This window comes from Macaca nemestrina, chromosome 4 (genome assembly GCF_043159975.1).
Source record: "Macaca nemestrina isolate mMacNem1 chromosome 4, mMacNem.hap1, whole genome shotgun sequence".
Taxonomy (NCBI): Eukaryota; Metazoa; Chordata; class Mammalia; order Primates; family Cercopithecidae; genus Macaca; species Macaca nemestrina.
In genome coordinates, this window is record NC_092128.1 from 26,664,285 (window position 1) to 26,677,038 (window position 12,754).

General features: G+C 47.0%; 1 protein-coding gene and 1 long non-coding RNA gene across 5 annotated transcripts in view; one reads left to right on the forward strand and one right to left on the reverse strand.

Moving 5' to 3' along the window:
- The window catches only part of LOC105471365 (plexin A4), a 451,592-nt gene that overhangs the window by 123,413 nt on the left and 315,425 nt on the right, over positions 1–12,754 (forward strand). The window lies entirely within an intron of this gene.
- On the reverse strand, positions 8,583–12,102 carry LOC139362733 (uncharacterized). Its single transcript, XR_011621970.1, has 3 exons — positions 11,973–12,102; positions 11,420–11,604; positions 8,583–8,951 (listed from the first exon to the last, which is right to left on the reverse strand). It is a non-coding gene; the product is annotated as an uncharacterized lncRNA (long non-coding RNA).

The following is a 12,754-nucleotide window of genomic DNA, read 5'->3' on the forward strand; positions in this document are numbered from 1 at the left end:
GGACAAGGGTGTGCTCAGCACATGGCACAAACCTCATTCTGCTCTTTCAAAATAAACCACACTCTGATGTCCTTTCTGCTGTTGGTGGGTCAAAGACCACATCTCTGGATACAAATGCTTATGATAGTCACTGAAAGTGATGTGAGGTCTCAAGGGGAAACTTGGAGTTTAGAAACACTCATTGGCTGAGTGCGCTGGCTCATGCCTATAATCCCAGCACTTTAGGAGGCTGATGTGGGCAGGTCATGAGGTTAGGAGATTGAGACCTTCCTGGCCAACATGGTGAAACCCCATCTCTGCTAAAAATACAAAAATTAGCTGGGCAAGGTGGCATGTGCCTGTAATCCCAGCTACTCCGGAGGCTGAGGCAGGATAGTCACTTGAACCAGGGAGTTGGAGGTTGCAGTGGGACGAGATCACACCACTGCAGTCCAGCCTGGTGACAGAGCGAGACTCTGTCTTGAAGAAAAAAAAAAAAAACCCTCATTGTGGGCAGAGGATGCAATGGAAAACTAGAATTCTTTTTCCTTCCAGGGACTGTTCTCAGACCTGAATGTGAATTGGGATTACCTGGGGAGCTTGTTGAAACACACCCCTACAGTTTCTGAGTCAATAGAGCTAGGGTGGGATCCCAAAAGCGGTATTTCTCACAAGTGCTGAATGATGCAGCTGTGGCTGGTCTTAGGGCCATGACTGGAGAACCGTGGCCCTGCAGTCTGAGTCCCATGTGGGGTCTGTGTCACCTTTCTCTCCAGCCTTGCCTGTCTTTGCTGCCCTCCTGCCTGCCTGATTTGACTTCTCTCTCTTCTTGGGAGAAGGGCAGTTTTTTTGGCCCACCTCCATCCTCTCCCTGATTGACATAGGATTTGCATCTGTTCATGGGCAACTGATTTTTTGGCCCTTATCCTTCTCTCCTCCTTTTCCTCCACTTCTCTTGTCGTTTTGGGGCCTCTACATAATTCCCCATGACCAAAAAGTAGAACGTGGTGCATAGCTCCCTAACGGTTGCCTGCAGTGACCCCAATTAGGAGGAGGCAGATGAAGAAGGAGCATCTTTGCCACTGCCATCCTCATCTTCTGAACCCCCAGGTGCCTCTACCCTAACACATATCCATTCCCTGGTCCCAATTCCCTAATCACTTTGCCAGAGTAAATAATTGCTGGTGCATGGTGACCCAAGGTCATAGCCAATGGAGGAATGTAATTAGGACCTGCATTTCTGACCATCTTGGGAACTGTCTTGCAGCTGATATGTTTCTCTCAGCCCTTGCACTGATGCTCATATCCAACCCCACCTCTCCTCTTTGAAGACCAGAGAGCTTGGATTGGAAGAGAGTTGCTCATGAACAGATGGTCATATTGCCTTTCTTTGCATCTCTCCCCACAGAAGCGAGAGGGTAGAGAATCAAGCCCCCAGGGAGCTGGGAGCTGGACCCTCACACCTTTCAGATCATATCTTTTAGTGTGTGAGGGCTCACTAATGAGCCTTGCAGGGAGAGATTTGAGACTAGAAACTCACTCTATGCCGTGTTTTTTTGGATTTTCCAAGACCTCATGGCCACCATCGCTTTCCTTGTGTTGGAGACATTACTTCTTCTTTTCCTGGCCTTCTGAGCCCTGCTAACATGTACTTGGTAGAGATGGGCATGCCACAGGCTCCCTGGGTCGAAAAGGCCTGAAGTGAATTGGCATGCGTCCTGATGGGTGGGACGCTAATGTGGGAGGCAGAAGCCTGACCTTTTATTCCTGTCTCTTCCATCTCTCCATGCTGGAATGATTTCTCTATTAAATGCATGGTGCTGGGATGCCTTACTGGGGGAGATGATGACAGATAGAGGCTTTTGATTTCCTTTGGAATTATCCTCCTGGTCAAAGCAGGAGGAGGAAAATATCTTCTTGCCTCTACTCTGACTTCCATGGCTAAGCCAGACTTGAGACAAAAATAAAACTAAAAGAAAAGGGCAAGAAACTCTTGTGTATCCTTCTAGTATACCTTTGTGGAACAAGAGAGGACTCTTGGGGAAGGAAGGGGGCAGGGAGTGTGATACAATATTTTGGTGTCTGATACTTTGAGCCTCCTTTTAAGAAGAACTTTCAGACAGCCTGAAGGGAGCAGAAGTTTTATTGATTGAAGAAAGATGGGAATCATTGGCTATCATGTTTAGGAGGGCCCTGCCTACCGATGAACTTGCCCCTCCCACACAGCCCCATCCCATCCCTGTGCCAATCACTCCTGGGCCACTGGGGCAGCTTAGGAGTGTAAGCTTTGTCTCTTCCAGGGGCCAGCACTGCCCTCTCTTTTTGGATTCCCATGGGGTCCATGGACCAAGCTCTTGCATCTTTCTAGAAAGATTCTCTATGTGCAGGGATGTTTCCTTGACAGCTTAGCTCACAGCCATTTACCCACTAGGCCCATTAGGCAGGGCTGAAAACAGAGTACAGGAGTCTCCACAAAGGAAAAGGCCTTTCCTTGCTGGACATCAGTGCAGGCAAGCCCTTACTGAAATTTGGATTTGGGACCAGGCTTCTGTCCAATCCTATTTCCCCAACTTCATGAGTACTGGGCCCATCTGCCCTTGTGGACATGCTTCCCCAAATACCCCCTAAGCTGCTCAGCACATTGGCTCTTGGTGGTGAAGGGGATACTGATGTGAAGTCAGTGGCCACTGCTGCCTCCAACCCTTTTCCTGTGATAACCTCAAGAGGCCTCAGGGCAAGGATGCAGCAAAGAGGAGGCCCAGGGTGTAGACTTTAGCCAGAAGGATTGGAGTACAACCCAGCCACTCCTTAAGATGAGATGCTCATGACGGGAAGACTTCTGGATCAGTGTGGATGAGGCCTCAGCTGTGAAGGGTGGGCCCTGAGTCCTTTATGGTCTAGACTTACTGCACCTGGCCTCAAGCTCCTTCCTTAGACATGGTCTTCCATGAGGCATGGCAGTCAAGTGCCATTTTCACAAAAGTGCCTGGAGGTTAGTGAGTAACTAGGACTTCTGTGTTTGTACTACTTGAAGGTGTGGCTACAGAAGAGAGGGTGACCTGGAATTTTTCTCTGCTTGAATCATCTTTCTGGGCTCCTTAGCCTTGCGTCAAAGATTCCACCCCTGCAGAGGACCTTAAGCCATAAAACAAGAGGACTAGGGACTGACTCATCCATGTGGGCCTCCTGGGCCTCCGACTTGCTCAGGGAGCTCAAGGCCATAGTGGAACAAAGTGCTCCCTCATGGACATACAGAAATACTCCAGAATCTCAGAGAGAGAGAGGTCTGAAGAGGCCCACAAAGGGGGCTAGGAGTCCCTGGGGACACTCAGCTGACTCCTTGGCCATTGTTCCTATAGCAGGCCAAGCAGGTTCCTCTGCTCCAGGAATTCTAGGGTGATGCCACCCTTGACTTCAGTTGAGGGCAGGGTCCTGGCCTTTCCAGCCTTCCCAGTCCACCCTCCTCAGTAGCTGAGTGACCAAGGAATTGGGGAGGAGGAGTGAAGTGAACATGATCACTGGCTGCTGATAGAGCAGTAATGAGATTAATGGCTCTTAGAGCTCTCTCATTAACAGTGGAAACGGTGTGTCAGAGGCATTTACAGTATTGGTTCTCAAGACGTCAGCCCAGGACACACAGAGCTAATCGCGTGTCCTGCCTACCTCTGAGCAAAGACCTACCTGCTTCCTTGGAGGAGCACTCCCTACCATTTTGAAACTTTGTGTATGAGGTTTCATACCTTCTTCATAGCTGAGGAGGAGTGGAGGCCACGGTTTTGATGTGGTTGCTTCTGAGATCCACAAACACAGCACTATGTGGCTACATTAGATTCCAGAAAGAGCCACAGCCTCCCAGACCTACCTGCCGATCCCATCTCTCCTAGTAAGTTTGGTGTGAGCCTGAGCAAGTTGCATGGCCTCTGTGGATATCAGTGCGCTCACCTGTATCTGGAGGGGACCCGTAGAATAGTCATCTTCCTTCCTGGAGGACAGAGGGGATTCAAGAAATGAAAAACAGGAGCTGGTGTCCAGGAAGGAAATGGACAGTGTGACTGAGAGAGGTATTTCATCAGAGGCCATTAGCCCAGGGCCCCCAGAGGGGCTGTCACAGCCTCTGAACTCTGTAAGGTTGTCTGTAAAACAATGGATGAGTGAGCATTTTCCAAAATCTTTGAGAAGATTCTCAGAGAGGTCTTGGTTCCCCCAAGGTGAACGCCCACTGCCAACTTAGGGTGGAAGTTGTCTGGACTTCTACCACTAGGTTGGGGAGGACGGGCTTCTTTGTTGAGTCAGTGTCCCAGCCCAGCAAACCTGGGCTTTCGTACAGGGTACTGAAGGCTTTTTGCCTCTGGTTCTGGATGAAGCTGTCAGGAAAGAGAGAAGCATGACCAATGGTGGCAGTCATATGTGACTGAGAATCCAGAAAAGGACAGGTTTCCAAATGAGGTAACTCTGCCTCCTCACCCCTTTATGGGAGTAGAGCTGGTGCCATGTGACCAGGATCTGTCCATGCATTTCTTTGGGCATGGTTTCCCTGAAATGGATCATCTGCAGTGGGAAACACTGATTGAGTTGGGGGTTTAGAGAACACGGTTCCTCCTGGCTTCTGAGTCCACCTCTGAATGTGGACATGGTGGGCCACCAACTTCGTTGTCTTGACCTGACTAGACTTTGAATTGTTTTAATTTGGGTTGATCAAGGTGCGCAGTTGAATGTTGTCAGGGGCCAAGTTACCAGCTTACTAAGAACCCAAATTCCAAAGCACATGGATCTGAGTAAGAGGCCAGGAGCCAGGAGAACTGCGGAGAAAGAAGCGAAGCCAGTCAACTGGACCATACAGGAATGAGTAGAGCCAGGGGTATGAGCTCAAGATAACTTATAAGGTCATGTGTATGCCTAATCAGTGTCTATTGGTCTAACTCGCCAGCCAAGCAGCTCATTTTTACCTCTTAGAAAAGGAATTTGAAAAGTCTTGATGTCTGATCATAAGCCAGTGATTTGCCACCAGTTCAATTCAATTCAAAGTGATTCAATTAATAAACCAACATTTTATTAATTACCTGTTATAACATCAATATCTTACCAGGTACAACAATGGTTATATAAGAAAAGAAGAGCACAATCCCTGATTTTGATGAACTCTACAGTTAGCTGTTGTCTGGTATAGATATTTCTACACAAGAAATCTCTAGAAACAACTGGAACTGGGCTATGTATAAATGTGCATATAGAATTCAGTCCGTGGTTCAGAGCTCTTTGCTGGTTCTTCCTGCTCTGACTCACAGCTTCTGAGAAATGATAGGATCCAAAGTTCTGTCTCTTTAGTTTTCTCCACTTTAGGTCTGAGAACATGAAACAATAACTACTTTCCTTAGAGAAGAAATAACATATAGATGCAGAGGGAATAAGATCTTTCCTGGTTAGGAAAGAAGGAAAGGAAAGGTGATTAGAGTTTGCTTTTCCCAGGGTACTGAAGAATGTGGATTCCCTGACTTGCCTCCACCTCATCCTCCTCACCCCACCCTTTCTATGCCTCTCCCTCTATCTATGTTGATCATGTGACTGGGCACCCTCTTCATGAAACTCTTGGCTCTGCAGAAAAAAGAAGCCCTGATGTATAGCATATGCCAATTTCTATGGTGTAAATACTTCTGCCCTGGTGTTCTCAAACTACCTATAGTTTAACAACTGGATCACAAACTTCCTAAAAATGTAACAACCAGCTATTGTGAGCTGGCAGTGGCCACTCTAGTGTACCTCTGTGAGTCATCTCCTTGTGGAACTGGTCACCACTGACCACTTACAGGACACTGGGCCTATTCCTCATTGACAAAATGGAAGCTTCCATAAAATGCCAGCTTGGACACCCACTGGTCAGCACGCACTGGGAATGGGAAGTTCTGGGAGGAAAATGTAGCTCTGTCTGGAACCTAGTACTCCAGTGTACTTATCAGAGAAATAAATTAGAAGGTGTGAGAGAGGCTATATGTGTTTGTTTGTTTGAGGTGTTTGTTGTTGTTGTTGTTGTTTAAGACAAGATCTCAGTCTGTTGCCCAGCCTGGAGTGCAGTGCCATCATCTTGGCTCACTGCAACCTCTGTCTCCTGGGTTTAAGCAATCCTCCTACCTCAGCCTCTTAAGTAGCTGGGACCACAGGCACACGCCCCCACACCCGGCTAATTTTATTTTTTAATTTTTTTTTTTTTTTTTTTTTTTTTTAGTAGAGACGGGCTTCACCATGTTGCCCTGGCTGGTCTTAAACTTCTGTACTCAAGCGATCAACCTACCAAAGTGTTGGGATTACAAGTATGAGCCACTGTGTCTGGCATGCGTTCTTAAACTTAGGAGAGATGCTCACCTTCCTACGATGTGCTGTGTGGTGTGGACAGAAGACTGACTTAGATGACCTCTGGGGATTATTAAGTCCCGTTTTAGAAAAGTGATCATTCTATGGAGTCTTCTGATGGATTAAGAGATGAGAGGTCCTCTGTTTGCGATATGGTATCCCAGCTCCCTTCCCACCTCTATCTCTGAGTCCATTTGGTCTTCCTCGTAATCCTCTTTCTCCTCCACAAGAGGTCCAATTACCCCAGCTATGGCTGAAAACATCAGTACTTAGGAGATCAAAACTCACCTGGTCCCACCTCCCAGGACATTTTCCACAGTTTTCCCCTCCTCCCCTTCCCGTTGAGAATCGTGAAGGACTGAGGTGTGCATATCCATCAATCGGTTAATGGGGACAGAGTCTAGAGGGCACTGAGTTCTGACACAGTGAGAGCACTGAGAGCAGGAAGGAGGGGATGAGTTCCAATTCCGTTTATTCAGGTGATGGTGCTATTTCACTCTGGGCTCTGGCGGGAGCCTGGTGAGCCAGCTGCAAGCCTCTAAGGGGAAATCAACCAGAAATGTCAGTCAGGCAGTGGAGCGGGGCCAGAAAAATCAATGCTGAATTTCAGACATCAGGAGGGCAAGAGAAGGGATAGGAGGATGAAATGAGAGCATTTGTTTGCAATTCTAATATAACAAATCAGCAGATCACTGGGCAAAGAAGCCTAATGAAAATGTGCATTATGGATGTGGGTGGGTGGGGAGAGGAAGGGAGGATGGAAGGTCCAGGCACAGGCCTGTCGAGGAATTCAAAGGTGTGTGTGTCTGCTGCAGTCCTGCTGCAAAGGGGAATGGTGCCAAAAAACAGCTAGCTCTAGGCTGGAATCCCAAATCTACCGCTTACTAGTTGTATGGCCTCAGACATACATATTACCTTAGCTTGTTGACCCTCTATTTCCTCCTCTGTAAAATGGAACCCTTGGGAATTCAGATGGGGTAGGGTTTTTGTGAGAATACAATGAGGCAACATAGTTACCTGGATAGTTGAGTGGGTGCCAAGGCAAGGGCACCCACTCGGCTGTGGCAAGGAGAGGGCTTTGAAGATCCCAGAGACAAAAATCAAGATGCTGTGGGGTGTGAGTTGCCGCAGACAAGTCTCTCTGTGTCTGCTCCAGAAATCACATAGGAGGAAGAGCAGGTGGCAGACTGGGAATATTAACCTACACATGGAAGGGTGGATGTGGTTGGCTAAGCCAGGATGTTCATGAGAACCAGTCTTAAAGGGATGCCTTTTAACACACCTGACAGTGCTGGTTTTCAGTTTCTCCTGCACATCTAGAAAAATGATTTTGCTTGTATGGTTTACTGACGGTGACCAGCAGAGCACTCAGGTGTGGGGAAAGTGGACAGGGTGCATGGTTGCACACCCACAGGTTGGCACAGCTTCACACAAATCCCACACACCCTCCCATACCAACACACACACATGCCTTAACGCAGATATGCACCAGGCTGCCTGGGGTTACTGGAACTTAGGTCCCTTTACATGTTCATTAGATGACACCTGCCGTTCAAGATGCTTAAAGGACAGAACTGGGTCCTCAGTTAAGAAAGTCAGGCACAGTGGCTTACGTCTGTAATCCCAGCACTTTGGGAGGTTGAGGCAGGTGGATCGAGAGTTCGAGATCAGCCTCTCCAATGTGGTGAAACCCCATTTCTACTAAGAATACAAAAATTAGCTGGGCATGGTGGCATATGCCTGTAATCCCAGTTACTCGAGAGGCTGAGGGAGGAGAATTGCTTGAACCCAGGAGGAGGAGGTTGCAGTGAGCTGAGATCGTGCCATTGTGCTCCATCCTGGAAGACAAGAGCGGAGACTCCTTCTCAAAAAAAGAAAGAAGTTACTTTCTGATAACAACACCTGAGCCAAAGGGCATCGTTAAAAGGATGAGAAGGTGTCTGGTTTAATTTCCAAATTTGAAGGACAGGAGTAAGTGTGAACTAGAGTTTCGAGACAAAAGACTTTCAGATTCTAGAAAAGGGTATTCATGAAAGCTGAAATTCAGCAAGATAATGTTCTTAAGTTGGTCTCCAGGTTTTCAATCAGGCTCAGTTTGTAAGCCAGGCATTTGCAGAGAAACAACAAAAGCGGGGGATCCCACCCAGTTCACTGAGCTGGGTGTGGCTTTGTCGGCCAGTGTTTTAGCACTGAATGACAGCGGGGGAGCCAAAGGAATCCATGGCCCTCCTCTGCTCGCTGATGGGATTGGTCTATTATTGTGTTGCTTGGAGTGGAAGTGCACATTTTTTGAAAAGAAGTCATGCCAGAAATGTTTTAATTTGAGAGAAGTACCAATTTAGAAAATGATGGGGAACCCTGGAGATGCCACATGTTGGTCTTTGGAAATTTTCTCTGCTGAATCCTGCAGTAGCAATATTTTCACTTCTGTGTAATAAAGAAGGGATGCAGACGTGAGGTTAATGAAGAGGGAAGTGTCTAAAGGAAGATTGAATCCAGGGCAATCCAGGGGAACGTGGTCACGACCAAGCGCAGTGTCGGCTCATCGTCTTTATTTGTATTGACTGATCACGTGCCAGGAAATGGACAACAGGCCTGGTGGCAGCTGGAATTGACTCTAGAAACATCTGGGAAGAGAGGGCAGAGATATCACAGTCATGAAACCATCAGTTTCTCATTTGCACTGAGGAAAGAAAGTCTATACAGAGTATCGGCAGACTTGAGTTCTAGAAAGCAAATTGCCCCATTGATTTAAACTTCAGGCAGTGCGACTGCTCTCTCTGAAGGTTTGGGACTTTGGAACCAGATGGAGAGCAGCCCAGCAGCCAGGAAAGCTCCTGCAAAGAGAATGGGGTGCAACAAGGATGGTACTGCTGATTGGATTTGCCTTGGCTGTAGGAACACGGCCACAAAAAGGAAGGATACAAAAAGGAAAGAAAGCCTCCAAACATCAGCAAAGGAACATCTCTCAGTTGGGCAAAACGTCTTGTTCCTCAAGAGAATCTGAGGGAGCTAGGCCCCTGAAGACACCAGGAGTGGGAAAAGCATGGAGAGGTTTGGCTGTCTGCATGATTATACAGTGATCTCAGGCTTCCGTTGGTTGGTCTCCTTCATGATAAAACCAGTAGGATGGAAGCTGGTGCAGCACGGACTGGGGTAAGCAGAGCCGACACTATTTGTCAGCAACCCATAGGACCCTACTGGTGCCATCCCATCAAACGCCAGCCAGCCTTGGGCACAGCATAGGGGTTTGACCTCTCAGGCCCTGCCAGCCCCAACAACCAATCCCTTGAAGTCTGCTAGATCAGGGCAAGGTAAATCACAGAGACATAAAAATCGGGGGCCAGAAGGTATTGCTGATGCGGGCAGCTTGGTTCCTTGTTTAATGCCTGACCCTGTGAGCTCAGGTTGGCCTGGGACTGTTTTTTGTCTTGGTCAGTGTTCCACATCTGGTGCTTAGTTCAGGGCCTGGGCACAGAGCACGCTTAAGTGGGGACATTTGCAGAGGGGGACTTCTCTGAGTGATAACATTTGGGAGGACAAAGGTCAGCAAAAGAAAAAAGAAAAAGAACAGAAAGAACCCCATGGAGAAGCGGCAGATTGGAATCTAGAAAGAACACGTAGGTGGTGGGGAAAGTTGCCCGTTCAAGAAAAGTAAGAATCTTGAGGCATTCCCAAGAAAAAAGGGAGTGGAAAGGACATCTGTTAAAACTTCTGAAAGTGGGATGGGGGTTGGGAGATGCCTCATTTCCATCTTTACAGGCTTCTCCTCTTTCTTGTTTCAGTGCTTGCTGGCATCAAGCAGTAACTTCATACACAATTTATATACAACCCATAGGCTCATCCCAGCTCCTGGCATCAGGGACCTCTGTAGCCCTGACACAAGAATCCAGGCTGGTGACACTCACTATGTTCCCTTAATCTTCCACTCTTTGTCCTTGACTGATAACTCAGTCTCTGCCCTTTGAGATCTGGATTTATCCTCTCTTTTTGTCTCTGGAGTACCTGGGCGTCCCTGAAGGCGTGGATCATTAAGGGCTTGGGGCTCCTCCCAGATAGGGTGAGCACATGGTTCTCCAGCCTCAGAAGATCTATGCCCTTGTCTTGCCCCTGACTGTAATCAGCGGGTGACTTGAGGTCAGGAGTGTCACTCTTGCGTGTGATTTTGACCGAGCGTTGGTGGCATGCCACTTCACAAAGCCGTTGGCACTCCTTACCCTGAAGGGCCTCTCCGAAGTGAAGCCCCAACAGACCTCTGGCCTCATTAAGCTGAGTCTACCTTTGGGATCATCCTTCTCTGATATTCAGTCTTTGCTGGCCTTGGGCAAATCACTCTTTGTGAGACCTTCATTCCCCTGACTGGCAGCCAAGGAATAGGATTATTATTTGACTGAATAGGTTTTTAAAATGTGGTACAGTCATGATTTTTAAAAATATAAATATGAAATGTAAAAAGACATGAAAGAGACTCCAAATGCAGGGTTTAAAAAATAATTCATTACTACCTAGAAACACTGAGCTTAGTGCAATGAGCACATGGAAATGCTAGGTCCTATAGCCTCAGGATCTATGGGCAATGTCCTATGCTTCGGATCACAGTGTGCTCCTAGCTAGGGAACATCAGTGGGGGTTAAGAGAATTTTGTTGTTGTTCTCAATTCAATGCAGTGAGCATTTATGGAGGATATATTATAGTCCAGGCACTGTGCTGGACACTGCCAACCAGAAAGAACTAACTGTGACCTAAGGAGCTATCAGCCTCCCCTTACTGGTCAATCTTCCAAAATACTAACAAGGGAGGCATCTTGTCCGAGATCCCATAACAAGTTCGGTGACAAAGGCAAGTTTAAAAATCACCTGCCTATAGAATTTACCTTTTGTTGCAATGCAGGTGTGATGCAGTCACATTGGGCGGGAGCTAGCAGGCAGAGACTAAGAGTTAGGAGGCTTCAGTTCTAGCTCTATTTCTGATGGGAACTCACCATGCAAAGTTGTGGTTTACCATACTGTTCCTATATTATATTTGAAGAAGCTGAGTTTTCAATACCCTAAGCCTTGTTTTTTTTCATATGTAAAATGGAAATAATAATACTTACTTTGCATGGATTTTAGCAAATAAAATGTGAGAATAACTATCATATTATTTTGGAAAAAATAAGTTCATAGCGGCCTTGACTTTGCTTTTAGAAGCAGATGTTGTCCTGTTCATCAACCTTTTTTGCTCCTCATCCCCTTCTCTACCAGGTGCCCAAGTGAAACTTTGTAGATCCCAGCAGGGTTTCTGCAAAGAGAATCAGATGCAATTTTTAAAAACATTTTACTTGTGGGCAAAAATCCCATAACAGCAGCTAGGCCTTGACCCCGTCTGGTTGACTCTTTTCACAAATAAGTGTTTGATAATCACCCTTTGTGGTAAAATATTTGATTTATTCTATGTCAGTTCTTTGGAGAGCCCTTAAAAAAACTGCAAAAGCATTCGCTAGCAGCTTTAGGGAAGGGGAGGAAAGAACAGGAAGAATTATGAACACACACCCTTGGAATCATTATCATATTAAACCTGTGTTCCTTGAGAGTACGGATTTTCTGCTGCAGTTGGATCTCTTGCCTCTGGACAATGAAATTGGTATCCTCTGCCACAGAATAAATTACCTGTCAGGCTCTTTTAAGCAGTTTCAGGATGGTTAGTTTGAAGACAGCAGCCCACGCTGGAGAAGGCAGACAGGGCTGGGTGTGAGGAGAGCGTGCTTTCGAAAGTTGCTGGTTGCATGTCGTAGTGTTATTTGCTGTGTCATGTTGATGGGGTGCGATTTGACAGCTGCATGGGAGAGGTAGCAACCTCAAAGAATTGAGAAGCACCTTCCAGGTGTTTGTCTGTGCAAGGCAGGGGGAAGGTAAACCAAGGCTCCCTTTTTCAACACAGGGATCCTGGCATTCTCCTGCAGGTTGAAGCTCAAAATTTGTTTTTGTTGCCTTACTTGTGGGGAAATGGGAGAACATAATGGACCCTATTATGAAGATAAATTTGGTTCTATGGCAGTATGGCACAAGCCCACACTGATCTCTCTCTCTCTCTCTCACACACACACACACACATGCACACGCACACATGTGTGCACATGAAAATAAGGTTTTCCAATAGCCAGAAGCATTTATCCTAATTCCATAAAGCTTTACAAAGTGCCACACTGCTCATTCACCATTGGGAAATTTTTGAGGTCAGGAACCGGGTGCTTCTCTCTCCAGTCATGCCCTAGTCAGCAGGGCCTGGAGGACCATGGGTGCAGAGGAAACTGTGCTAGGGCCTTTAGGGAAAGGGAAAAGAGAGCAGAAATAATTAGGACCACAAACTTTGGTTGGCCACCTGTTGTGCGAACCTCCGAGTTCAGGTCTTGCCCCTTGAGTTCAGATCTTGCCCCCTAAACCAGTGGTTT